General features: G+C 39.0%; 2 long non-coding RNA genes and 1 pseudogene across 2 annotated transcripts; 2 read left to right on the forward strand and 1 right to left on the reverse strand.

Moving 5' to 3' along the window:
* Nucleotides 1-1,209: 1,209 nt before the first annotated feature.
* On the forward strand, nucleotides 1,210-2,199 carry LOC126409895 (uncharacterized). The gene is made up of 2 exons (XR_007572778.1): nucleotides 1,210-1,560; nucleotides 1,659-2,199. It is a non-coding gene; the product is annotated as an uncharacterized LOC126409895 (long non-coding RNA).
* Nucleotides 2,200-9,428: 7,229 nt separating this feature from the next.
* LOC116250403 (oryzain alpha chain-like) lies at nucleotides 9,429-10,934 on the forward strand (annotated as a pseudogene).
* Nucleotides 10,935-17,728: 6,794 nt separating this feature from the next.
* Nucleotides 17,729-20,719, reverse strand: LOC116251591 (uncharacterized). The gene is made up of 3 exons (XR_004171709.1): nucleotides 20,689-20,719; nucleotides 20,498-20,537; nucleotides 17,729-18,208 (listed from the first exon to the last, which is right to left on the reverse strand). It is a non-coding gene; the product is annotated as an uncharacterized LOC116251591 (long non-coding RNA).
* Nucleotides 20,720-25,264: the final 4,545 nt, after the last annotated feature.

The raw sequence follows: 25,264 nt of genomic DNA on the forward strand, positions 1-25,264 counted from the left end.
CGATGTGATGACGTCATAGCATATGAATATCATTCATCCATCCCTTCAGACCATGGATGCCTATGACAGTCATCACATCGACAAGTAGAAGTAGTGGCGGAGTCGGACATATTTGGTTGAGGGGCATTCACCTTATCTTTGAGGGGCATTTTATATGTAAACATGCAAAAATGTTGAGTTAGCCAATATATATGTAAAAGAGAGATTGTCATTAGGCTGTATGGGCAATTGCCCATACATACCCACGTGGCGGTTCAGTCCTGGTCAAGAAGTCAAATTACACAAAACAAAACTTTTGTGGGTCATATCTAAATGAAAGAGGTCAGATTGCTAGAGTATGTGTGCCCATCCATCTTTATAACCATGTGGTACTTAGGGCACCATGAAGAAGTGATCACCTAGTAGGCTAGTAGCTCACCTTTTAAATGCCACTAAAATCCAGTTTTTTGTTTGGTCTTCTATCAGTAAGTCAACCAATTATACATGTGTAACTTTGTTGATGTGCCCATGCAATACCATGACGGCGTTTGCTTTGCGTTTTTGGAATGCTCGGAAGGGACATCTTATTCCTGGCGTCTCAAGCATGGGAAGGACAAGCACGGCCCTAGGTTATCTATTTGGACCGATCCTCATGAAGAGGGATTGATCCTTCTTCATAATTTGGCAGAAAGCTACTGGTATACTACTGTATAAATAAGGAACATGTATAAGTTAGTTGGAGGAAGGATTGCAATCAAGTGGCTTACTTAATCCTTCCAACTTGTAGAGTTCACATGCCCAGATGAACAAGCAACGACTCCAACAATGCCGTGACTGGACCTACTTATGAAATCGATCATGTTTACAAAAAAATATCTTACACGAAAAAATTGCAGGGGCTTATCGGCGTTCATTTTTTTTTTAGGCAAGCGTATTCTGAGTAAAATGCCTCAATGTTCTTTTATGCTGCAATGAAAGGCTTGAATTTCAGGGGTAAAGCTCAGTCTGAGGTTGAGCCATCTTCTTTCATTTGAGTTCTTTTAATGCAGATGGCGAGGAGAATCTAGGGTACACGAAAAAGAGAACATCTCAAGATCATTTCTGCCGCATTTTAATGGTGGGATAGAAATTTTCAGAGAAGGGGTCTTTTTAATTTGTTTAACGAAAAGACGCGACCATGTTTGAATGAGAACTCTTCTGTTGCGTCAATGGTTCTTCCCGGCCATTGAAGCTCCTCCCCTTTATAAATAAATACAAGGAGAGGGACGAGAGGATACTTGCTACTGAGAAACCACATGCCAGCACCTCGACCCATAAAAGAGCCCGAGGGAGAGGGACCCCCCACGGCCCACCTAAAAAATTCCACTCAAGACCAACTGGTCTGAAGGGCCGATGAAGGATTGGTAGTTGGTCTCTGTGCCTGCGACCGGCCATTGCACACAACCACACACCCCTCTCTCCTCCTCCTGGCCATGTTTCTCTATCTGCATAACAAACTCGTCATTGCCATGGTTCTCTCTTCGCTGTTGTTGTTTACCACTTCCTCTTCCTCTTCTTCCCTGTTCTGTTCTGCAACTCATGGTAATCTCTCCTCATTCCTGTTTCTAAAGCAAATTTGAGAATGGTATCTTCTTTAGAAGTTGGTAACGAGTTAAGTGTTTGTGTTTTTGATACTGCAGGCGTTACTGTCGTTGATGGTTCGGTCTCTGTGTAGGCTCATGGTGTCGCTTATCGGCCGGCCCGTGGCTTCCTTCACCACAATCTTGTATTACAGCGATCTGTTGCCACGGAATGTGAACTTAGAGCGCCTGGTTGAGAACGATCTTCTGGAGAGGGAGAACTATCTGTTCCATTGTATTATTAACATTTTGAGGTGTTTTTGGTGACAAAACCCCAAAATTCGACTCACTGTTGAGGATTTGATATTCTTATTTCCGGGGTTTCTTTTCCTTTTTCCCTTTTTTCCCTCCATACAATGTTGCAATGGCGAACAGTTTTCAGAGAGCAATGCAATGCAAGTACGGCTGCTTCTTACTTCTGCAGACTCATCGCTTTTGATTAGACGAAATGGTGGTAAGCACCCTCCGCTTTTCTTCCCGTGCGAGTTTGGTCTCTTCTTTTCTAAGGAAATAAAGAGGAAAAGATATTTAAATCTTTCCTTCTTCTGTATGATTTGGAATCAGACATAAGTACAGATCGCTATATATTTTTTGATGCGTATACATTTTCCATTTCGTTAGTTTTTCAAGTTCTCCAAACTGGGATTTTTCTAATTGCTATCAAATGAAATATCACAAAGGTCAGGAAGGACAACTATGGAGTTGAACTTCTCCAAACAATCTTCTTTGTTAGGCAGAACATTGCCCACCAACATTATGAGATGCAAAGATCAGGTAGGAGAACTTTGAGAGTTTTAGAAAACAAAAGCCCCTTCTTCCACCTACCTTATTAGATGTTCGGATTCGCAACGACCCTTTCAAGTATAAGAAGGTCAGCAGGCACCGTCTCCTAGACTCTCACGCGAACAGTACCTGCAGTTAGAAGTCTGTTTTTAACTCCAACTTGCAGTAAAAAGAGAAACAGTGAAGTTTGAGCCTTGAGGAATGTCTATGTAATTGGACCGAGTGTAAAAGCTCGTGTGAACCTAAGTGATTTCTTTCAATTTGGTATCACAATTTGCTTTCAAACAAGGAACATATTTTGAGCACTCCTTTTCTCTTCCTTCAGACTGTTGCCGGCCTGGGAAAGCTATCTGTCCTGAACGCCCATAAGAAATAGCTGCCATGATCGGCAGCAGGGGATCCCAGAGCCGCCTAGTGCGGCGGCTCACCTCATCTTTTGACGTGTGTAAAAGAGATGCCATGGGTTCAGAACTGTTGAAGGATACACAGGCTGTCCACCTTTATTAGTCAAACTGATATTTAGAAAGGCATTAGAACAGAACTCCCGGGGACGCAACTTTCGTCGCTCATTCTTTTTCCTATTCCATAGGGAATCACCTAGTCCTTCTTAGCCAACATAAATGGATAGATAGAGAGGAAGAAACAGAGTTCTCTTAAATGGTCGTGTAATTTTCGTTTATAGATCGTTTATATCATTCTCACAATGTGTGTAAGAATTACAGTCATGTTATCATGTGCTATGAGACTGTGAGGTGCAAGTCTATAATTGGGGATTTGTCTAGGAGATAGAGCTGCTTCCTTCCCTAACTCAAGAACTAGTTTCCAGTGTATTCATGAGTGGCCTTTTCATGTTTACATGACTGCCAGTACTAGACAGTGTACTGCAGTGTTAGGTACTCCTATGACAATTCATTGTTGCCAAGTTTGACAGTGGTAGATTCAATTACATTGGAAGATAATCTTACCAGTTTAGAAAGCCCTTACAAAATTTTGGTAGGATTAGTAAACGTTGTCTTCAGCCAGATTACAATCGACACATTCTGGTGCCTGAAAATATTAAAAGGGGCCTTCGGTGAACTTTTCCTAAAAAAGACGAAAGAAAGCGACGAAAGATGAAGAAAAAAATGGCCATCCTTAAGAACAAATGAAAAGGGCTCAAGGAAGGAACAACGTTTTAATGGCCCCACCAAACATGAATCCATCTCTCCTTTTTTATATTTAAAAGCAACTGAATTTAGTTTAAACTAATTTGAAAATTAAATAAAACATAATAAATTTGTCCGGATGTAGATTGGCATGTCTCATTTCATTGAAGTCAGCCGATAGGTGACCCTGCAAATGGTATTCATGTGTTCCATGCAACTCAGCTGGTCTATTAAGTGATTGCCTCCTGGACTAATACCGAGTTCACTAATTAAAAAGAGCCTTAAACCACACTTCCAGTAACTCTGGACGTTATAACCTTCCACATGCAGCTGTTCGTGGATCATGAAACCCTAGAAAAGAATCATTTTAAATGCTTACAAAAAGGGAAATTTTCTTAAATACATCAATTGGACTTTCGCTAAATGCACATTTTCCTTTTTTTCCTGAGAAACCACTCTTGGGTTGGAGTGGAAGATCAGTTGGTCATGCTTTTTTAAGTGCGCGACATGCCGGAAGGAGTGAATTGGGCCTCCCTGGCTTGCACTCATTGAAGATCGTGAATGATCTGCCTTAGTGCCTTCGAGTTGAAACTTGCAACCTGATGGAGTGTTGTTTGGTTGGCCATGTGGTAGAAGGTATGCATGCATGATGAGAAGATGCCTAGGTTTAGACCACTACATAGAACTTTGCCAGCAATCAGAAGTAAAAAGAAAGAGAATCAAAGAAATGAAGGCAAAGATAGAACCTCTAGCCCGAAGAAGAAATCTCAGTAAAGCCATACAAAGATATGTGGCTTTGTCACTCTTCATAAATGAAAGTCCAGTTTTGCTGCTAGACAGATACTTTTCGTCAAACATTATCCATCAAGAATGAAACTGTAAGAGTTAAATAATGAATTGGATGCTAGACTGCCGTCACATATAGAAAGATACGTAGAGGGTTCCTTCGGGGCTGTAAAGACCAAGTTATTAGATTTTATACTACCGATTTCAGACTCTGGTTCAGAGTTGGTTGAAACAAGAAGAGAACAAGATCCGTCTAGCATCAGGTGGCTGTTATATGTCCATAACTGGATTTGAAGTTTAATCAGTGCCCAATATAAATTGGGTTGGACTCATGTTTGAAATTTTACATTGTAGACAAGTCCTTTATTATGAATCGGGTCCTGCTTTCCTCAACAAATTAGAGAGCTTCAGGTTAGGATAAGTCTGATCCGTTTACAGCCTTTCACCCGGGTAGGAGATCAAGATGTTGTCTCTTATATGCCCAAATGTAGCGAGGATGCAGTCCACTAACGACGTGTCCTGGGTCGACACCAAGGATCGGATTCAATTTCGTTGCCACAATATAAAAATCTAAACTCCAAGCATGCTTGGTTCGGTTTTCTCGATTAACTAAGATCTTGCAAAATTTTCAGAAAAGTTTGGTGCTGAATCTTTGGTCTCTATAGAATCATTATTGAAGACGTTAGGTTAGCTGGTGTAACTATTTCGCGTTCTGATCAGATTGCTTCACCCTGGTGTTGTCCTCCCCTTGGACCTGATGGCGGGGCCTGACCATAAGTTGTCAAAAAGAAAACCATTAATTTTGAAAGTTTTAGAAATGGAGACCCTGTCTACCATGAAGATGGATTGTGAGAAGGGACTCTAGCAAATGGTTTGTAGAATTCAATTGATCTGTCTTTGCACATTTACTTGGGATCTGATCCTCCTCTGTTTAGGTGCAGGATCAGTGCCCTTCTCCCTTCTCAGGAGTCAGGTGTGCTGCGCTAAGGGACAGTGGATGCCATTCCTTGTTTAAGCTGCAGCTGGGTTTACCCATTGGTTGCTAAGGATCTGAAGGGGTTTTCTGCTACCCTCACAAGGGTATTAAAATTTAAAATCACCTTGTGAATGAGTAGATCTTGAGACGGCCTTTAGGTCGGAGCTAATTAGATGCTTATTTTGTTCGATCTTGCAATCAAAGGGAGGCATATCACAAACATTTAAAACCCTTGGCTTCCAAATACACCCTACAAGACATTAACTCACAATTGGATTAATCGGCTGCAGGCTGAAACGCCGTATGAGACTTACAAGGCACTCAATACCAATATTGACAAGACTAATTAATTAGAGTCAACTTCTTTATTAAAAGTGACTTATCAAGGTCGCGTTTGTGACAATATCATTAAAAACCCAACATGCACATTCCCACAAGAATTGAATTCATGCTGATAAGTATGTTGTTTTAGATTAATGTCAAATTAACATCATGAATATTGGAAGTTAAACTCAAGCCTGCATACTATATTGGATTAAGTTATAACTGCCATCCTCTTTGGGGTTGATAGGAACAACTACCAACCAAGTTAAAGTTCATGGAGAGATAACTGGAGTGAGGGTGGATACATAAGAATGCAAAGGAATAATGCTGAAACTTCAACTGGATTGTGTGATATTGCCACTTGGCCTTCTTACCCCATCAAAATTGAACCCAACCCACCAACAATTTTCTGTGAAGAATATAATGCATGTCCTATGAGATCCACCTGCTGCTGCATCTACGAAGAAAAGGGAAAAGAGATTCTGGATATTCAAAGATAACCTGCTCTACATCGATCAACATAATACTGGAAGCTACTCCTACAAGTTGGGGCTTAACCGGTTCCTTGATCTCACTAACAAAGAATATCCCTCGACTTACTTACGCACTAGAATGGACGAGAACATTAGTTGATGCCTTCACCAAGCCGACGTTACGAAGTCCAGGAGGGAGAACAACTTTCTAGGTAGATAGACTAGAGGGCCCTGGGTCCAGTTGCAATAGTGAAGGACCAAAGACAATGTGGTAAATATGTCTTTTCCTTCATCATTGTTCTTTCATATTTTTTGATGAATGAGCTACAATAATGCATGATACAATGGTTAAAATAGAATTCGATCTTCATTTCTCTTTGTGTTTGGCACTTTTAGGAAGTTGTTGGCCATTCTTAGCAATTGCAGCAGTCGAAAGCATAAACAAGATCGTGACTGGTGAACTTTTCTCGTTGTCATAAAAAGAACTGATAGAATGTGATAACACCTACAACAAAGGCTGCAATGGCGGCTACAAGAATTATGTCTTCCAATTCATTATCGACAATGGAGGTATAGACACTGAACAAGATTACCCTTACACGGCTATTGATGGCATCTGCAACACTACAGAGGTAACAATTTCTGTTTGTTATACTTGCGTCCTTCTTCTTCTTTGATGCATGGTTAAGACTTACGAGACAACAACTTAATTCAATATAGAAAAGTACTCGGGTCGTTGCAATTGATGTTATGAATATGCACTACGATATGATGAAAAAGTGATGAAGAAGGTTGTTGCCCACTAGAATTTGATTGTTTCGATTGAAGGATCAGGCTGGGATTTCCAACTCTATCAATCCGTGAGTTCCTTTCTGTTACTCTTTGATTTTCTACACATTTCTTTGAAAGTCATATGGCCATTGATTTCAATAATTTCCTTTGATAGGGTATTATCATCGAAAAATGTCGAACTGATGTTGATCATGTGGTCGCAATTGTTGGGTATGGAATCAAGAATGATATGGACTAGTGGATTTTAAAAAACTCATGGAGAGATAACTGGGGTGAGGGTGAATACATAAGAATAAGGAATATCGAAGGAACTTGAGCTGGAATGTGTGGTATTACCATTTGACCTTCTTACCCCATCAAAATTGGACCCAACCCGCCGTAGCCTAGGCCAATGATTTTCTATGATGAATATAATTCATGTCCTATAAGCTTCACCTGCTGCCGCGTCTATGAAGAAGAAGACAATTGCTATCAATGCGGTTGATGAAGAGGGAGAAGAAATTCAAGATATTGAAAGACAACCTGCTCTACATTGACCAACATAATGCTAGAAGTCACTCCTACAAGTTGGCTCTCAATCGGTTTTCCGATTTCGCCAAGCCGTGCTAGAAGTCCAGGAGCGAGAATAAAATCCTAGCTTGATAGATTGGAGGGCCCTCAGTGCTGTTGTGTCAGTGAAGGACCAAAGGCAATGTGATAAATCTCTTCCTTTTCCTTCATTGTTGTTCTTTCAAAATTTTCGATCAACGAGCTACAATAATACATGGTACAATGGTTGAAATAAAATTTGATCTCCATTGTTTTTGTTGTTTCGCACTTTTGGGAAGCCGTATGAGACTTACAAGACTTACAAGTTTAATGTTTATACTTTTCAAAAAATAAATTTCTTAATATAAAGTTTGCGCTGATTCACAGCTGGTTCAACCAAAATTGCTGAATCGGCAGCTTGGCCAATTATGTAGGATAATTTAATTTATTTTTTTAAAGATATATATTTTTAGAATTTTTGCTATAAACATCCATGTGGGTTCCAAGCTCTTGCCCTATTTTTTTAGTTACTCATTTTTCTTAATGTAATGGATGCCGCATCCTAGTTGGCTAATTAATTGTGAATCTGCACTCAGCAGTGGGTGTCACAGATGTTGAATGACAGGCAACTAAGTGAAAATGCAAACCAGTTAAAAAAAAGTGGCGTACTCAATCATACCACATTGAACATACAATAGTGTCCAGATTGGCAATGCATAAGATTTTCCTTCATGAACGTACGATAAAAATAGTCCTCATATTTTCAGCTTGAATATTTTGTTCAAATATTTCCATTATTTTGAAAACCAACACTAATAATCAAACTGCACATATCGACTACTTTCTCATCATTTTGTGTAGATGCGCTCTGCGGTCACTAAGCCCCTACTAGATGAGACTCACATGTGCAAATTACTGTTGCTATTATTGGAGAAGAAGCTAAATGTAATGGGTCCAATGAATATAAATATCCATTCTCTCTCCCCATAGTTCATGCATGGGTGATGTAGTGAGGGCTATGTCACATGAACACGTATACTTGAACCGAACATTGATTGGATATCCATAACTAATAAGGTGCGGAGTTGAAGATATCTGATATTTTTTATTTGATTGCCAATATATTTAGTTAGATCTGATAAACAAACTCAGATCCAAAACCTAATCAAATCTGAAAACAGTATGCAATTTCATAACTAAATTCCTTGAAGCATGATGTTCAAGTGAAATCCAATGAAAATTGCATCTGATCACTAATGCTTATCCCTTGGGGTTGGGGTTGATGCAATAGGTAGAGTAAAGGTTGGTAGACGGTTAATATCTGTTTCGAATTCATGAGGTGTCAATTTGCTGCATTGTAAAAGAGAGAACATCAATATATAAGTCAAAGTATAATGGGATGTCACCCCAAGGCAATGAATGCAGATTTGGCATCCCAAGGGATAGAGGGAGGGTGGGACTTCAGCACTCTTGTTTGGCTGTAAGATGAAATACTTTATTTGCTCACCCAACCCAACATTGCGTGTAAATGTAAGACTTTGCACTAGTGATATCAATTAAGATCCAACCTAGTTTTGAAACCAAAGTCGGAATCCAAGTTCAAATTTGGATCTAATTACAATAGGACTCGATTAATTCTGAATCCTTATCACATCTACAAAAATTGTCTCTTAATTGCAGCCAGAACTTATGTATTTGAATTCTGTTTTATAAGGTCTCCTCTCACCAGTTACACTCATTCCTGTGTATGCATATGGGTATGCAATAACTAAAATGTCTTTATTAATGTGAAAATGGAAGACTTTTGAAAGGATAAAATAAAAATTATCTTGTAATGGAGCACCCTCCTAAAAATTATCTTGCAATCTATAAAAAGAAATTTTTAAAAAGGATAAAAAAGGATTGTAAAAAAGTGACAATGTCTACTCTCTTATAGAAAAAACTTTAGAAAATGCCCCCATCCAAACTATATTTGTTGCCTGCATACTTCCATGCACTCAACTCAATCTCATCCTATAAAGGGATGAGGGCGAGAGCTCTCCTTGGTAAGCCTATCGACATGGGCAATGTATTGAGTTCTCTATCCCTCTCTAGCTCTCAAACAACTCTTGGTCAAGTTTTAGATTTCAGGTGGTGACAAGCAGAGGGAGTTTTAGGCGGGTCTTCTTCTTATTCTTTCATACAGTAGTTCTTCTTTTTGTAGGGACATATTTTATTCTTATATATTCCTGGAAATTTTTCTGGATTTTCCTTGTAGGGTGTTGAGATTCTTTCAGCCATGGCGTCCAGTGCAATGGCTTTGCTGCTGGTATGTTTGGTTTCCTCGACAGGCATTGCTGCTCTCCACATGCCAATAAATAGTCACAACGTCTAGAACTTCGGTGGTTAGAGTGTTCAAGAGGTGGAAAAACTATTCGAGAAGTACATGGCAATGCACGGCAAATCCTACAATGGTTTGATGGAGAGGGATAAGAGATTCGGGATATTCAAAGACAACCTGCTCTACATCGACCAGCATAATGCTGGAATCCATCCTACACTGGTTCTCTAATCTCACTAGCGAAGAGTATCGCTCAACTTACCTACGCACCAGAATGGACAAGAACAGAGAGTCGGTGCCTTCACCAAGCCAACGCCATGAAGTCTAGGAGCGCCCTTGGTGCAGTTGTGTCTGTTAAGGACTAAAGACAATGTGGTAAATCTATGTTTTTTCCTTCATTCTTTTTTTCAATATTTTCTTATGAACGAACTACAATAATGCATGGTACAGTGGTTGAAATAGAATTTGATCTTCATTGCTCTTAGTGTTTGGTACTTTTAGGAGGTTGTTGGACATTCTCAGCTATTGCAACAGTCGAAAGCATAAACACGATCGTGACTGGTGAACTTTCCTCGTTGCAGAGCAAGAACTGGTAGATTGTGATACCACCTTCAATCAGGGGCTGAAATGGCGGCTACAAAGATTATCCCTTCTAATTCTTTATCGATAACGGAGGTATAGACACTGAACAAGATTACCTTACATGGTTGTTGATAGCGTCTGCAACATTCGAAAGGTAATAATTTATGTTTATCATACCTTCATTCTTCTTCTTCTTTGATTCATGGTTCAGAGTACGAGCGGACAACTTGTTTCAATCTAGAAAAATATTCGGTTCGTTACAATTGACGGTTATGAATATGCACCACGATATGATGAGAAAGCGATGAATAAGGTTGTTGCCCACAACCTTTGAGTGCTTCGATTGAAGGATCAGGCAGAGATTTCCAACTCTATCAACTTTTGAGTTTGTTTCCATTATTGTTCAACTTTCTGGACATTTCTTCGAAGGTCATATGGCCATTGATTTCAATAATTTTTCTTTGGTAGGGCATTTTCACCGAAAAATGTGGAACTGGTCTTGATCATGCGATTGCAATTGTTGGGTATGGAATCGAGAATGACATGAATTATTGGATTGTAAAAAACTCATGGGGAGATAACTGAGGTGAAGGTGGTTACATAAGAGGAATATCGTTGGAACTTTAGATGGAATGTGTGGTATTGCTATTTGGCCTTCATACCCCATCAAAATAGGACCCAACCCCCGAAGCCTATGCCAATAATTTTCTGTGATGAATATAATTCATGTCCTATGAGCTCCAGCTGTTGCTGTGTCTATGAAGAAGAAGACAATTGCTTTCAATGGGGTTGCTGCTCCTCATAGTCTGCCACATGTTGCGAGAATGATTGCACTTGCTGCCCTTACGACCATCCCATCCCATTTGCAATGTTGATGTGGGCATCTGTCAAAAGGCAACAAACCGATGGTGTTGTTTCTAGTTCTCCTTATTATTTAACTTACATTGATTGTTTGTTATGTTCATGATTCTAAGTTCAAACTTATCATTTTTACAATGCATTTGCCGCAGAGCACGAATAGTCTATTTGGAGTGAAGGCACTGAACCAGACACCAGCCAAGCAAGTAAAGATCATTGATGCACCTCGACATAGCAGCAACATCGCCGATGCTTGATGATGATGTTGATAGTTACTAGAGTGATCAAAAGCTTTCCTTGTCATGGGAAAGAGGCCCATGACATACTGTTCATCAATGAATAATGCGACGAAAAATAACATCATTCCTTCTCAAGGAAAGGGTGGTTTGCTTTGTTTCTTATTTGATGTCCTTTGATTGGACATATGGTGATTTCAAATTGTCAAAATAACGCCTTTCCTTTTCATGGAAATGATAGTTTGCTTTGTTTCTTATTAGATGTACTTTACTTGGACATATGGAGATTTCAAATTGTCTGCTAAGTCTACTTCACGTGCTGAAATGGAGACTTTTTACACACTGGGTTAACAACCATTACATAAGATGCCTGGTTTTTGTTTGTCTAAGAGAGTAGCCTCATATTTGAGATCTGATGCTGATATGAAATTACTTTTATGTGGGGCCCAAAAAGTAAACAAACATTGGATTTCTTTATGTAAAGAAAAGGGTTTAAGATACCAATATATTGCCAAAACCACATATGAAATGGAGATGCCCAATTGTACTGGGTTAACAACTTTACACATGATGCCTTGTTTTGTTTCTCTCAAGAAGTGTTTGATCGACTCATATTTGAGATATGAAGCTGATCAAAAATTCCATTTATATGGGACCCACAAAGAAAACAAACACTCGATTCCACCATTATGTTGAAAAAAGAAAATGATTTAAGATACCGGTATATTTCCAAAACATCATATTTGAGATAGGATGAGAGGCGATCTGACCATAAATCCTTGGATTTGAGATCTCTAGTGATCTCAAATCATCTCGGCTCTCATATCCGAGGTAAACAAAGGCCTCCTAAATTATCCTACATAATTTTCTCCCCCTCTGTGTCAGCGTTTTCAAAATTTGGTTTATCAAAGACATCGTTTCACAATGCCAATACTTGATTCATTTGAAGATTTGAAAAAATTCAACATGATTGTCATTATTTTGCTTGGGTGGCTTGGAGATAGTGTGTTCCTTTGTGGAATGGTGAAGTACCTAATAGTAGTTCATGGGCTTGGAGGGGCTAGAAAGATGTGGTACACTGCTGCGCTGGGAGGTGGAGGAATCTGCAACATTTTGGACTGAGGATTTGGGTAAAAGGATTGTAAAATTCATGGTCGATCCAAAAAGTTTCACATTTAGTTAGGAGGACAATCATGTGCGTGGTGGTGCACACGGAAATTCAGCATGGACGCCCTATGTTAAGGAATCTAAAGTCCTTTTGGATTAAAGATCTTGTTCTTTATACTCAACTTTGAAATGGAGAAGACTTTCTTCGATCGGTTTGGTCTATGGAATGAATTGAAGGATTTACTCTGTAACACCCTTTGGTCTGGTAAATGGCAGAAAGAGCTGAAGGCATGGATAGGTTTCTCTATTAGGCCTGACTCGTGGCCATCATTTAAGCGGCATGACTAGTGCATTGCTACGACCTGTCTGGTGAGGAGAGACATGCAAAATTTGGTAGCAACTGTTCGAAGTAAGGCCTGAAGACTGTATATTTGCAGAAGCGTACCATGCTCAGAGGGGATTCAAATGGAAAGCACATGAGCCTATGGAGGCGATACTTGAGAAATTTATCTCAGAGCCATGGGATAGTGAGAGTAATTGGTGGGCCTATGAGGTGGAAAACTGATTTGAATTCTAATCATGATTCCAAATTTCGTTTTGAGAAAATCTGTTTTATAAAAACTTGGTTTTGAGAAAATTTTGTTTAGTTAATAATTTTAAAAACTTGGTTTTGAGAAAATTTTGTTTAGTTAATAATTTTAAAAACTTGGTTTTGAGAAAATTTTGTTTCGTTAATAATTTTATGAAGCCTGGTTTTTGTGTTTGATTGACATGCCCCAAATTTTTTGACACATTAATTCTTCTTAATCACGTTGGGCTTCACTAACATAGATCCATCACTCTCTGCCTGCATACAACTATATATAGTGGTCAATTTGCTTATGAAATCCTTTATGGGGAGCACTTGGACGATAGTTTTTTTTTAACTCAGTTTTTGTAAAAACTTGATTTTTTGAAAATCATTTTTTCTTTAATAAGTTTTGAAAATCTGGTTTGTGTATTTTATTGACACACCCAAAACCCATTTTTTTGTAAATAACTAGGGAAAAGTCTGATTTTGCACTCACTTTTTGTAAAGCTAGATTGTCAAATAAGGTTTTTCTAAAGCCTAATTTTGATATCACCCAAATACTTTAAAAACACTATATTGGAGGCAAAACTTAGCTCCGTTGAGATCAGAGAGAGAGAGAGAGAGAGGACGTTTTGATGATGAAGCAAGCATAGTTTTGCAAAATTTCGGTTTTATGATTCAAGGACCTCAAATCCTCGAATCTTAAATTAGCCCTGGGGCTACCAAACGCTGCCATAATATAAACAAACACTGGATTTGATCACTATGTGAAAATGGAGACTTGGGATCCTCATTTTTTAGGAAAAGTACCTTATATTTGAATGGGACAAGAATCTGGTTTTTATATTTGAAGTTGAATGACACAAAAGTCTGGCTTTAAATCATGGATCTGAGACTTCTAATGATTTAACATCACCTCCGATCTCATATCCAAAGTTATCAAATGCACCTTAAAGGGTTTCAATGATCAAAGATAATGATGTACACTCTACCCAGTCCATAAAAAGCAGTCAATGGACTCTTAGACTCTTGCCCAGTGTTTGTCAATGGAGTGTAAATTAGAATAAAAGATTGTCGTGTTGTGCTATACAAGTAAAACGTCAAGAAGAATTCTCCGAGTGGATTCTTCTTGATTCTGTAGGCCTTAGAAACTAAGGGGGCGTGGGTGTTTGGATCATCCTCTTCCAAACCGGCTGCATTAAAACTAGAATTTATGAAAACCAAGTTCTTTGATGAGTTTTAGAAGTTTTTTTTTTGTGATACGTTTTTGAATAACCTAAAGGGAACCAAATTTGTTACTGATTTTTTTTTTTTACAAAATCAGGCTTTGTCAAAACTGAGTTTGATTTGATGGCACCCAAATAATCCAAAAATCTGATTGGTTTTGAAGTGTCAACCAAACACCCCCTACATGTCATTAATTGTTGAATTCCACATATAGTTAAATAGTCAATAGAAGGATTCCCTCGATCTCCAATTAATTTGTTAGGTTCTGATTCCATTCAAACCAACCCTCCCAAGTATGCCATTGAAGAACGCCACACATGCTCAATTTAATGAAAGCACAATGGCAAGGGCAGTCAATCCCTAAATAAGTCCTTAATTACATGTGGCTTCTTAAATACATTTGGCTTGACCTTCGTAAAAGTCGACGACGAGACACCTCCTCACTCGACCACATTTTTTTCTATGAGCCACGTCGATGCCACATCTTGGTTGGCCGATCGTGAATCTCTCGCGACTAACAGAAAAATGTGAATTTAAAATAGTGGCGTACTCGGTTCTTAAAAGTGTAAAATATGACGCCATCTCTTGGTTAATTGGTGAATCTCCAATCTGTCACATCGATACAAATGAAGAAGAAAGACTAAAAAATATTGGAATGCCTATGCTGGTCAAATAATATTTCTAGTCTAACTGCATTCCCGCAGCTTTGTTCAGGATACTACGCTTCTGCATCATGTCGGTCACGAAGCATGGTATTGCTTTTGGGAAGAAGATTATCCGAATGCTACTTGGGATGGGACCTCTTCAAGGAGGCAATGATGCCGAAAGAATAGAAACAGAGGGTGGGCTACGGCCCGGATGGCGGACTTCATAAACTCTCGCTCACTCAAAAAAAAAAAAAGAAATCAACTAATGACATTGAAAATAGACAAAGTCGGGAATCCATATCTCCATTGGATTACAACCCTTCCTCCAATGCACGAAGGTAAAAAACAGTTTTTGTCCTTTAAATTATTTGAATACTTCTTCAAACATTTTGAAAATATCGCATGATTTGAGTGACAAAACTAATAATATACGGTGAGTTCATTAGCCCCTACAATAATTGATGAGACCCCCATATACGTTACTTGCATTAATGGAGAAGAAGCCAAGTAGATATACTTTTGCCAATTAATATAAATTCATATTATCACTTTACATGTTATGTGCGTGATGAAATAAGAATATATAAGGACAGCCGAACAACCTTGAACTACCCTGCGCATCATGCAGTCACACGGTATAAGGTAGCTCCGCCCTTCCTTGGATGGGAGATCTGACGCCTCTGTTTTTTTTTAATAGAAAGACATTATACTCACACACTTCTTCAGATCGAGCCGGCCCGAACCAGATTTTTCAGGTTTAGGCCCGATGCCCAAGCTTAATGTCAGTCTTATTTGAAGGATTTTATTTCCATGATAATAATTTCTGCATTTCTGCATGTATTTATTGTCACAATCTTGTACTTGATTTATAGCTGTGTGTAGTGTGAGATCCTTCTTTTTATAATTCATACATGGGGAGTTGTGATTATGCGTTGTCTTCTTTCCATACTTGTCATGCAATATTTTCTTTCCAACCTTTAAGCATTGTGAGTTGCTATGATTGTGGGCAGGTGTTATTTCTTTCCAAAGTTGACACATGGTGAGCTCCATGGCACCATGCAGAACTTTGGAAAGAAATGACACATGCCAATAATCATAGCAACTCAGGTTGGAAAGAAAATATTGCATGATAAACTTAAAAAAGAAGACAACGCATGATCACAACTCCCCATGTATGAATTATGGAAAGAAGATTCTGACACCACAAGCAGCAACAAATTAGGTACATGGTTGTGGCAACGAATGCATGCTGAAATTTTTATGGAAACAAAATCCTTTAAATAAGGCTGAAGGAAACTCAAAAATTTATTGTAATCGACCCACCTCTTGTATAAAATCTAAGGCAATGAAAGAAGACTCATCATCATTTTGATGACTGAGTAGTGTGGAATGTGGATGTAGACCAATATCTGAACCACAATAATATTTCTCTTCTTGAGCATTTTTCATGGTATCACAGCCAGGTTAAGGTTAAAGCTCTTTCAGGACCTTTTTTGCTGATTTCTTTTCTGCTACTTCAAGGGCATCCTCCTCAGCAATGTCATCAGCTAAGTTCTCCTTCCCTTCATATGTGAAATTTGACAGACATCTTCAAACCATATTCAGGCTGCTATGTCTCGCCCTGGTTTGACGTTTGTGTAGGACCTCCACGCATTCTCTTCTTGCCCATTATGGAAACCTCCACGCTTCGAAGAAAGGCACGCCAAGTAAGTAACCAAGCGATAAGCTTCGGATCTCATCATCATCTTCAAGTAATTGGACGTTTTAAAAAAAATCTCACTCGCAGAATTTCCTTTTTTTTTCTTCTCTCATTTGTTATTGAGGAACATGCTCTCCCTTGGACTCTACCGGTGATAAAATTGATAAGTGGGGAGTGGTACTGACTTTGTTAGTGAATTCATCAACTCGTCAAAATTTATAAACATACGTCACAAAAAATTTGAATCTAATTCAGCGTGGCGCTGTAAATGAGGGAAACTGTAATTCTGATTTCTAAATGGAGCACGAATCGACTAGGTTTAATTGCTTATTCAGTTGTTCGGTAAGACGCATCAATTCTCTGCCCACTCCGCACCAGTTATCTGATAATTGATCTGAATCCAACTTCAAAAGATTAGATGCACAAAGAAAATTCAGATTAAATTAGTAAACGAACATGGATACTATAAGAAGATCGAGTTCAATAAATATGTCTGAACCCGTTATCTTTTAAAAATTTGGATATTATTTTTTGTCTTCAATATTTGAGTGTCCATTCTAAATTGAAATAAGTCACATCTAGAAACAACACTTGTTAAATTTAATCTGAATCCAATCCATTGACATACGTAAGCCGACATCCTCCGTTGGCCACTGTTGCCCTAATCTACCCCATCTTATTTGGAAGAAAAAGGGTGTACTTGAAACAAATTTTGCTTTTTGCTACTTCACATCTTCAATACTAGCCGAGAACTTGTACGTTGAAGATGTGGATTAACTATTTTCCAGATATATAGATGAATTACGTCGGAATCCTGCACTTGAACGATTGAATCACAAAATTCTTAAACCTCATTTGGTTTTCTAAAGAAAATAGGATAATCAAACTCACATACCTACTAGAATTTTTCTTGGTCCAATATTTGATTTACTATTTTATTAACAAAAAATCAGGCCAATATGTACAAGAACAAACAATGGGAATCCAGAGGATTTACACATCAGAGGTAGATTCACAAAACGGATTCCAAACAGGCCCCATGTCTACCTATTTCCTACAATAAACAGTGTCCGCAGTAATAGTAAGCAAATGCCTCATCTCTGTGGATGGCCAGCCTCTGTGTATCTTAATTTTGCTGTAGAGGAATTCTGCATCAAACTTGGATTTTTAGATCCATCGTCTAGTTTGAGGGAAAATGTTAAACACAATCCCAAAAAGGTTCATGTATTCTAAATAAAGTCTAATACGTTTCTGGTTTGACATTCCTTTGGCGCCATGGGAGGCGTAGCTGCAACCTTCGATGGTCCAATTATAGGTACGAACATTGGTAATCAGCAGGAGTAGGTTTCAGGTTCGGTGCCAGAGAGAGAGTCACCTGCAGCATATTGAGTAGCGGAATTTGATTCTGAAGATGCCGCCGCTGCTCTGTCTCATCCAATCATTTCAATAGTTATTGATCTTCGGCACCACGGCGGCTTCCCGGCTCCTGCCAACTTGAACGTATGCAACTGACGGCAGCATCTTCTTCCATGGTAAAAAGTAAGGACCTTCCTTCCCTGCATGCAGAAAGGAGCTCATGTTTGATCCTATCTAAAGAGAAAGACAGATGAAAATGGTTGATCTTTTCCAAAAGCAACGTCAAATTTAAATCCAACGTCAGAAGGAAACAAGGGCAAATGTAAAATTAGCAAACTTTAGCTAAAATAGACTCTTGTTATGCAGTTGTCATGAAAAATATAGCTTCTATTAGAAAATTAAATATTTACAGTTGAAATTAAAGTTAAAAAAAAGTTCCAAAATAAATGTTTTGGTCCAGCTTGCCTATCAAAAGAGAAAGACAGATGAAAATGGTTGATCTTTTTCAAAAGCAACTTCAAATTTAAATCCAACGTCAGAAAGCAACGAGGAGAAATGTAAAATTAGCAAAACTTTAGCTAAAATAGACTCTTGTTATGCAGTTGTCATGAAAAATATAGCTTCTATTAGAAAATTAAATACTTACAGTTGAAATTAAAGTTAAAAAAAAGTTCCAAAATAAATGTATATCTGACCTGGTGACAGCCTAGGCTTGCATGTTCGTCTAAGAGTCTCAATGTAAAGGCCGACAAGTTCTTAGTGGCTTTGAGACTCTTAGACGAACATGCAAGCCAACTGGTCCGAGGCTGTCACCAGGTCAGATAGACATTTATTTTGGAACTTTTTTTTAACTTTAATTTCAAAAAGCGGTGCTGTAAATATTTAATTTTCTAATAGAAGCTATATTTTTCATGACAACTGCATAACAAGAGTCTATTTTAGCTAAAGTTTGCTAATTTTACATTTGCCCTTGTTGCCTTCTGACGTTGGATTTGAATTTGACGTTGCTTTTTGAAAAAGATCAACCATTTTCATCTGTCTTTCTCTTTTGATAGGCAAGCTGGACCAAAACATTTATTTTGGAACTTTTTTTTAACTTTAATTTCAACTGTAAATATTTAATTTTCTAATAGAAGCTATATTTTTCATCACAACTGCATAACAAGTCTCTATTTAAGCTAAAGTTTTCTAATTTTACATTTGTCCTTGTTTCCTTCTGACGTTGGATTTAAATTTGACGTTGCTTTTGGAAAAGATCAACCATTTGTCCAGGATAGTTAAACGCCTACTAGGTACTGAAATATGTCTACAATGAATTATCTTGCATGAAATAACGGAGAGGATTTGCATTTTTATGCTTTATCTGTCCATTCTAACATGCCATCTAAAATCATTCTCATGATTCTCATTTAACTAAATCTCACCATAAGGGCAGGTTTGGTGGTCTTCTTTTTTATTTTGCCTGATAAGTTATCAACCAGGCTCGAGTGGGGCAGGGTAGTGGGAGGGACTATGCAGTTTTATCATCAAAGAGTGCTAAATCAGATTTAAGGCCAATATTATAACATTCAACATGTTCCTTTTAGAGGTTTAAGATGAATCTTACCAAAATGTTGCAGAGCGAGTGACAGACCGTGGCCTTGGTTGATGGCTGGCGGCAGATAAGAACTAAAAATGGAAGAAAAAAAACCATTTGCACTAGCCATTCCCTTGAGTTTCGACACAGAGCAAAATAGAAGAGAGAGAGAGAGAGGACTAGGGTCCAGTGGTGGAGCCAGAAAATTTTGGCTGTGGGGCACTAGTATGTAGTGGGTGAAAAACTTTTGCATAGATACTAAAAATAGATCATGTCCATTACTGTGGGATAGAGCAGTGCAAAATCTTCAACTGCACCCACATATATATACCAACCTAATGTAAGGCACAGTTCAGTCAATTTCAAGAAAAAATGGATAATTTAGAGATTTCAAAATCAACTATATTTCTGCTGATACGCTCTGATGAGGAGCATTTTTTACAACACCGCATTGTATTTTCGCAGATGAACAATAAGACAAACATCAATTCTGTTCATCGATACAGTATAAAACTTCTTATATGAAGAGTAGTAACTATCAAGCACCAACGATCATTTATGTCATCTCATCTTATCAACTGCAGTAACTACCCTGCACATTTCCTTGCGGAAAAGATTTTAGCAAGCAGCAAACTACAAATCAGCAAGAGGACATGCTCTGCTACCTAGTTATATCAAAAGAAAGCAACAAACCTATGAAGTTAGCAAGATTCAAATCTCCGTTTGCAAGAATTAGTGATTAAAATTAGTTATAATTTGGGTCAAGCAAGAAGTAGGTCACTAGCCTTATAGAAGCAACAGAGAACCTCATCTAATTATAAGCAGTTTTGTAAATTACCTTTCATTGAAATCAAAGGAACAATATCTATTCAAACTTATCATACAAATAAGAAGAAGAAGAAGAGAAACTTACTGGCCCTCGTGGCCTCATCAATGATCAGTCGTCCTCCAGTCTGCCAAGTGCCCACAAACCCCAAAATCAGTAATCAAAATGGGCAAATTAAACTCCCAAAACAATAAGCAGAAAGTTTAAATAGAAACCCCCAAATCAAAATTATCATATGAAGACGAAGAAAGACAAGAGACTGAGGGAGAGAGCCATACTTTGGCCCTTGTGAACTTGTCTGTGAGACTGTATTATGAACTCACGATTAAGAAGAGGAAGAAGAAGAACAAGAGGAAGCACTCAGGTCTCTCTTTGCTGTTGTTGTTGTGGGCCACCTAGGTCATGGCCCCACCCCAATTATTTGAAAAAAATTTAACAATTAAAAAATTTTAGTTATGCAATGTAAATTTTAAATTGGGGTTCAGTTTGGCCCTACCCGGATCCGAGATTAGACTGTTTGGCCCGCCCATGGAAAAAATCCTGCCCCCTCGCCTGCCCTTGGTTGATAAAGATTTGAAGGGGTTTTCTGCTACTCTCAAAACCGTGTTAAAATTTAAAATCGCCTTGTGGACGAGCAGATCTTGGGACAGACTTTAGGTCGGAGCTAATTAGATGCTTATTTTGTTTGACCTTGCAATCAAAAGGAGCCATATCACAAACATTTGGAACCCTCGGTTTCCAAAAATTCAATCTACAAGTCTTTAACTCACAATTGGACTAATCGGCTGCTTACTTACTGCAACACCGTATGAGACTTATAAGTAGGGGTGGAGCCAAAAAAATTTCATGAAGACAGTCAAATTAAAGTTTCTAAAAAATATTATTTTTTCAAAAATTTTATATAGAACAAATAATTTTTTTAAATTTACATAAAAATTAAAAAAAAAAAAGTTGTTTTGAGGTGAGAGCAGGGCCATTGCGCCCACCCCTTCCCTCCGCCCTTACTTACAAGGCACTCAATACCAATACTGACAAAACTAATTAATTAAACTCAACTTCTTTACTAAAAGTGACTTATCAAGGTCGCGTAGTTGACAATATCATTAAAAACCCAACATGTACATTCCCACAAGAATTGAATCCATGCAGATAAGTATGCTGCTTTAGATTAATATCAAATTAGCATAATGAAGATTGGAAGTTAAACTCAGGCCTGCATACTATATTGGATTAGGTTATAACTGCCAGTCTTTGTGGTGGTTGATCGGAACAACTACCAACCAAATGAAAGCGTTTTAACTTCATATTAGGTTGGTTCAAAATGGAAGAACATCAAAGCGTTTTATTAGGTGCCCATTTTTTTCTTGTTGCATTGGTGCCAATAGTAGCTGCCATTATGGATGTAAAGACAACTCTATGCGGAAGCACGGTGAGATGGGCTACCAGCTGCTCATGGGCATTTAAAGCCCAACATGAGCTCTTGGTTGGGGTCCCGGACCCGGAGGAGGGGCTACATGATTTTATACCCCTAGGCGAATGGCGAGGTCTCTCACCTTGAGTTTTAGCTTCTTCTTGTAAAATTGAAAATAGTTCAGGCATCACTTAATAATTAGGGTTTTTTTTTTTTTTGTATCATGGAAAATTTTACTGAATCTGATCCATGTGTGGTTGACCTGATTCAAAGTTCAGGCATGGCTTAATTATGGTTTATGGTTTTTGTATCATAGCAAATTTCACTGAATCTGGCATCTTCAGACCTGATTCAAGCTATTTGCATTCTACCCTTGTCAGATTACACCATGAGACGCATCTAGCGTGTTGAAATCTTCAGTCACTTTCTCGTTTTGTTCCTTACGAATACCTAAATTTTGTGAATACCTCCCACCAAAAGGGCTTTGTTTGCTCCTTATGGGTTTGATGCTTCTTGTGTTCAACTGCACATTGTGAGCAGCCAATGGAAGCATTTATGACTAAGAACTGGTGGAGTTCGGCCACCGTATTAGATTAGTGGACCTTTTTGCCCGTGTTGCACATGGGCGTGCATTCTTTCTTCTCCCCCCGTTCACATTCTGCCACTTTAATAAGCATGGAATTTGATCTTATTATTATTTAACTTGCTGATTTATGTTCACATTAGAAACCCCTCGCTTTCAGATATTTTCTGATCTTTTTGCCTCTGCTCACTTTACCTAATTTTTGAATTTCAAAACTATCCAGTACCTCTGCTGGGTTTTACCCCCCATTAGCCGTTGTTCTTCAAAAATGACCCTGCTTTTTCTTTTTTCTTTTTTTTTTGTCTCACAGAAATAAAACACGGCATCAAGTTGAAGGTGCGATGAACCTGAAACCTACACCGGTGGTTGCAGCTAGGCCTCACATTCGCTGGTTTACTTACTTCAGAGACATTTATATTCATATGTGTATTGGGTATGCGTCTAACAAGGAAACGTACTGCCAGAAAAAAGACATAGCTGGAAAAGAATGATGATCTTTTGTATTCTTTTGTCTGTCATGAAACTGATGGTTGATTTGGTGCAACAGAACAGAATTTTAGAGAAGAGGAGATTCGTGCGGGACTGCGGGTGCCCTGCCCCCGCAGCAAATTGAGTAGCGGAATTTGATTCTGAAGACGCCGCCGCTGCTCTGTCTCATCCAATCATTTCAATAGTTATTGATCTTCGGCACCACGGCGGCTTCCTGGTTCCTGCCAGCTGCCGGCGGCATCTTCTTCCACGGTAAAAAGCAAGGACATTCCTTCCTTGCATGCGAAAGGGAACTCACGTATTAGATATGACCTTCTGTAAGTAAAGCACGTAGCAAGCCGTCCGCAGCACCATTGGATCCATCTCTCTAGACAGTTTTGACATTCAAGCGTTTTAATCTTGTGACTTTTTCATCATGCCAATTACATAAACAAGACAAAGAAGGAACTTTATTTAATTTTTTCTTCAAGATATTTTTTTTTAATTTTTTAGTAACCAAATATCCTTTTTAAACTCTTAGATAGAACATTACGTTAAACAAATCTGATACTCATAAGTTGCTGTATATTATTAACCTTTTTCGTCACATAATTATAATGTTGACTATAATAAATATGATTAAACACACTAACGGTGCAATTTTACGACGATTGGCTAACTTTATAAACTAGCTAAGTTCACGACCATGGCTAACCAAGTTGGTAGGGGCAGCTAACCTTCCCCCCCGTCACTCATCCACCGGCTGCGTGTACCAGTGACTTGAAGGACCTTGCCGTGCTAGGCAACGTCGCTGACGCAAGAGTCCCCACCTACAGGCCACTATAGCTTTAAACAGCGTAGCTCTTGTGACAGGAGTGGCGGCGCCTGCCTGGCACCCGCCGGACCGGTAGGTACGTAGCCGGACGCACGCTTTCCACTCTGCCGGACGCATGCTTTCCAGTCCGCCGGTTGCCTCCCGTGACGGGCTAGGGCACAAAAAGGGCGGCTTGTAAAGTAGAGCCCGGTCCGCCGCCCACATCTGCCACGTAGTTATTGAATTCTTTTCTTCATGGGGGAAAGCTGTCTCGTGCTCATCTTTATCCTTCTGACCTTTATTCCTTCCCCACTTTCATTGCTCAATCTTCGCAGATTCTCGTTTGTGGACACAAAACCGCTTTCTTCCGGAGGAAAAAACAGTCTGGAGTCAGGGCCTTGAGTGGAAAAAAGTTGCCCCAGTTTTTATATTTTATTTGATCCTTGTAAGTAAAGTTTTCTCTTGGGTGTTCACTTCAAAAAAATAATAACTAATACGCAAATTGGCATCCGACCATTTAATTGAAATTATCCTTTCTTCATCCGCGTATACGCTTTGATCCAGCTTGCCTGTCAAAAGAGAAAGACAGATGAAAATGGTTGATCTTTTTCAAAAAGCAACGTCAAATTCAAATCCAACGTCAGAAGGCAACAAGAAGGACAAATGTAAAATTAGCTAAAATAGACTCTTGTTATGCGGTTGTCATGAAAAATATAGCTTCTATTAGAAAATTAAATATTTACACGGCCTTTTGAAGTTAAAGTAAAAAACTGACCTGGTGACAGCCTAGGGCCAGTTAGCTTACATGTTCGTCTAAGAGACTCAATTGTAAAGGCTGACAAGTTTTTAGTGGCTTGCACATAATAAAATTTTTCGGGGCCGAAAGAAATCTTTCTTACGTACGTAAAGGTTCTCCTTCCAAGTCAGGTCCAGCTGCCCAAGGCTGGTGATCCAAATGGATCGAATATGTAGGATGATTAATCTGATCTGAAATTCATTTAATCGGATCCCTTAAAAAAAAAGTACGGGATTAATTACTAATCGAATTCAGATCTGATGTGGAGAATCGTAATCAAATTTGAGTTCGAGTTTGACATTCCATTGAATTTTGAAAACCCGAGTCATTTTGCATAAGGAAGCGGAGTCTCGGATCAGCATCTTTGCAAAGGAACAAAAACAAATTGGAAAGGAAGGAAACAAAAGGCAGGGACCACAGAAGAACGAGCCTATTCTCCGACCCGACCCGCTCTCCTTTCGCATGCAGGAACCCAACGGTCGGTCTGCATTCCGTGACCGGAAAGCACACGAACCGTTTCTATCGTTGTCGTCGGCGTCCGGCGGTTGCCGTTGCCCTCGCCGGCGCCGGCGACACGTAGGCCCCAACCTCGACGGCGTCGCTTCATGCAGCTGGGGCCCGCCCTAAAGAATTCATCTTTTCTATTTGCCTCTGCAGCTAGGAAAGGACGGAAATGCCCTTGGAAGCACTCCGGACGCCGGACGGGGACCAGGTTGAGGCGCTAAGGAGGTGAAGTGAACCAGGCGGGCGGTAGGTGAACCGTTAAGGTCAAGCAGCTTGAA

The sequence above is a fragment of the Nymphaea colorata genome, chromosome 3, assembly GCF_008831285.2.
Source record: "Nymphaea colorata isolate Beijing-Zhang1983 chromosome 3, ASM883128v2, whole genome shotgun sequence".
NCBI classification, from domain to species: Eukaryota; Viridiplantae; Streptophyta; class Magnoliopsida; order Nymphaeales; family Nymphaeaceae; genus Nymphaea; species Nymphaea colorata.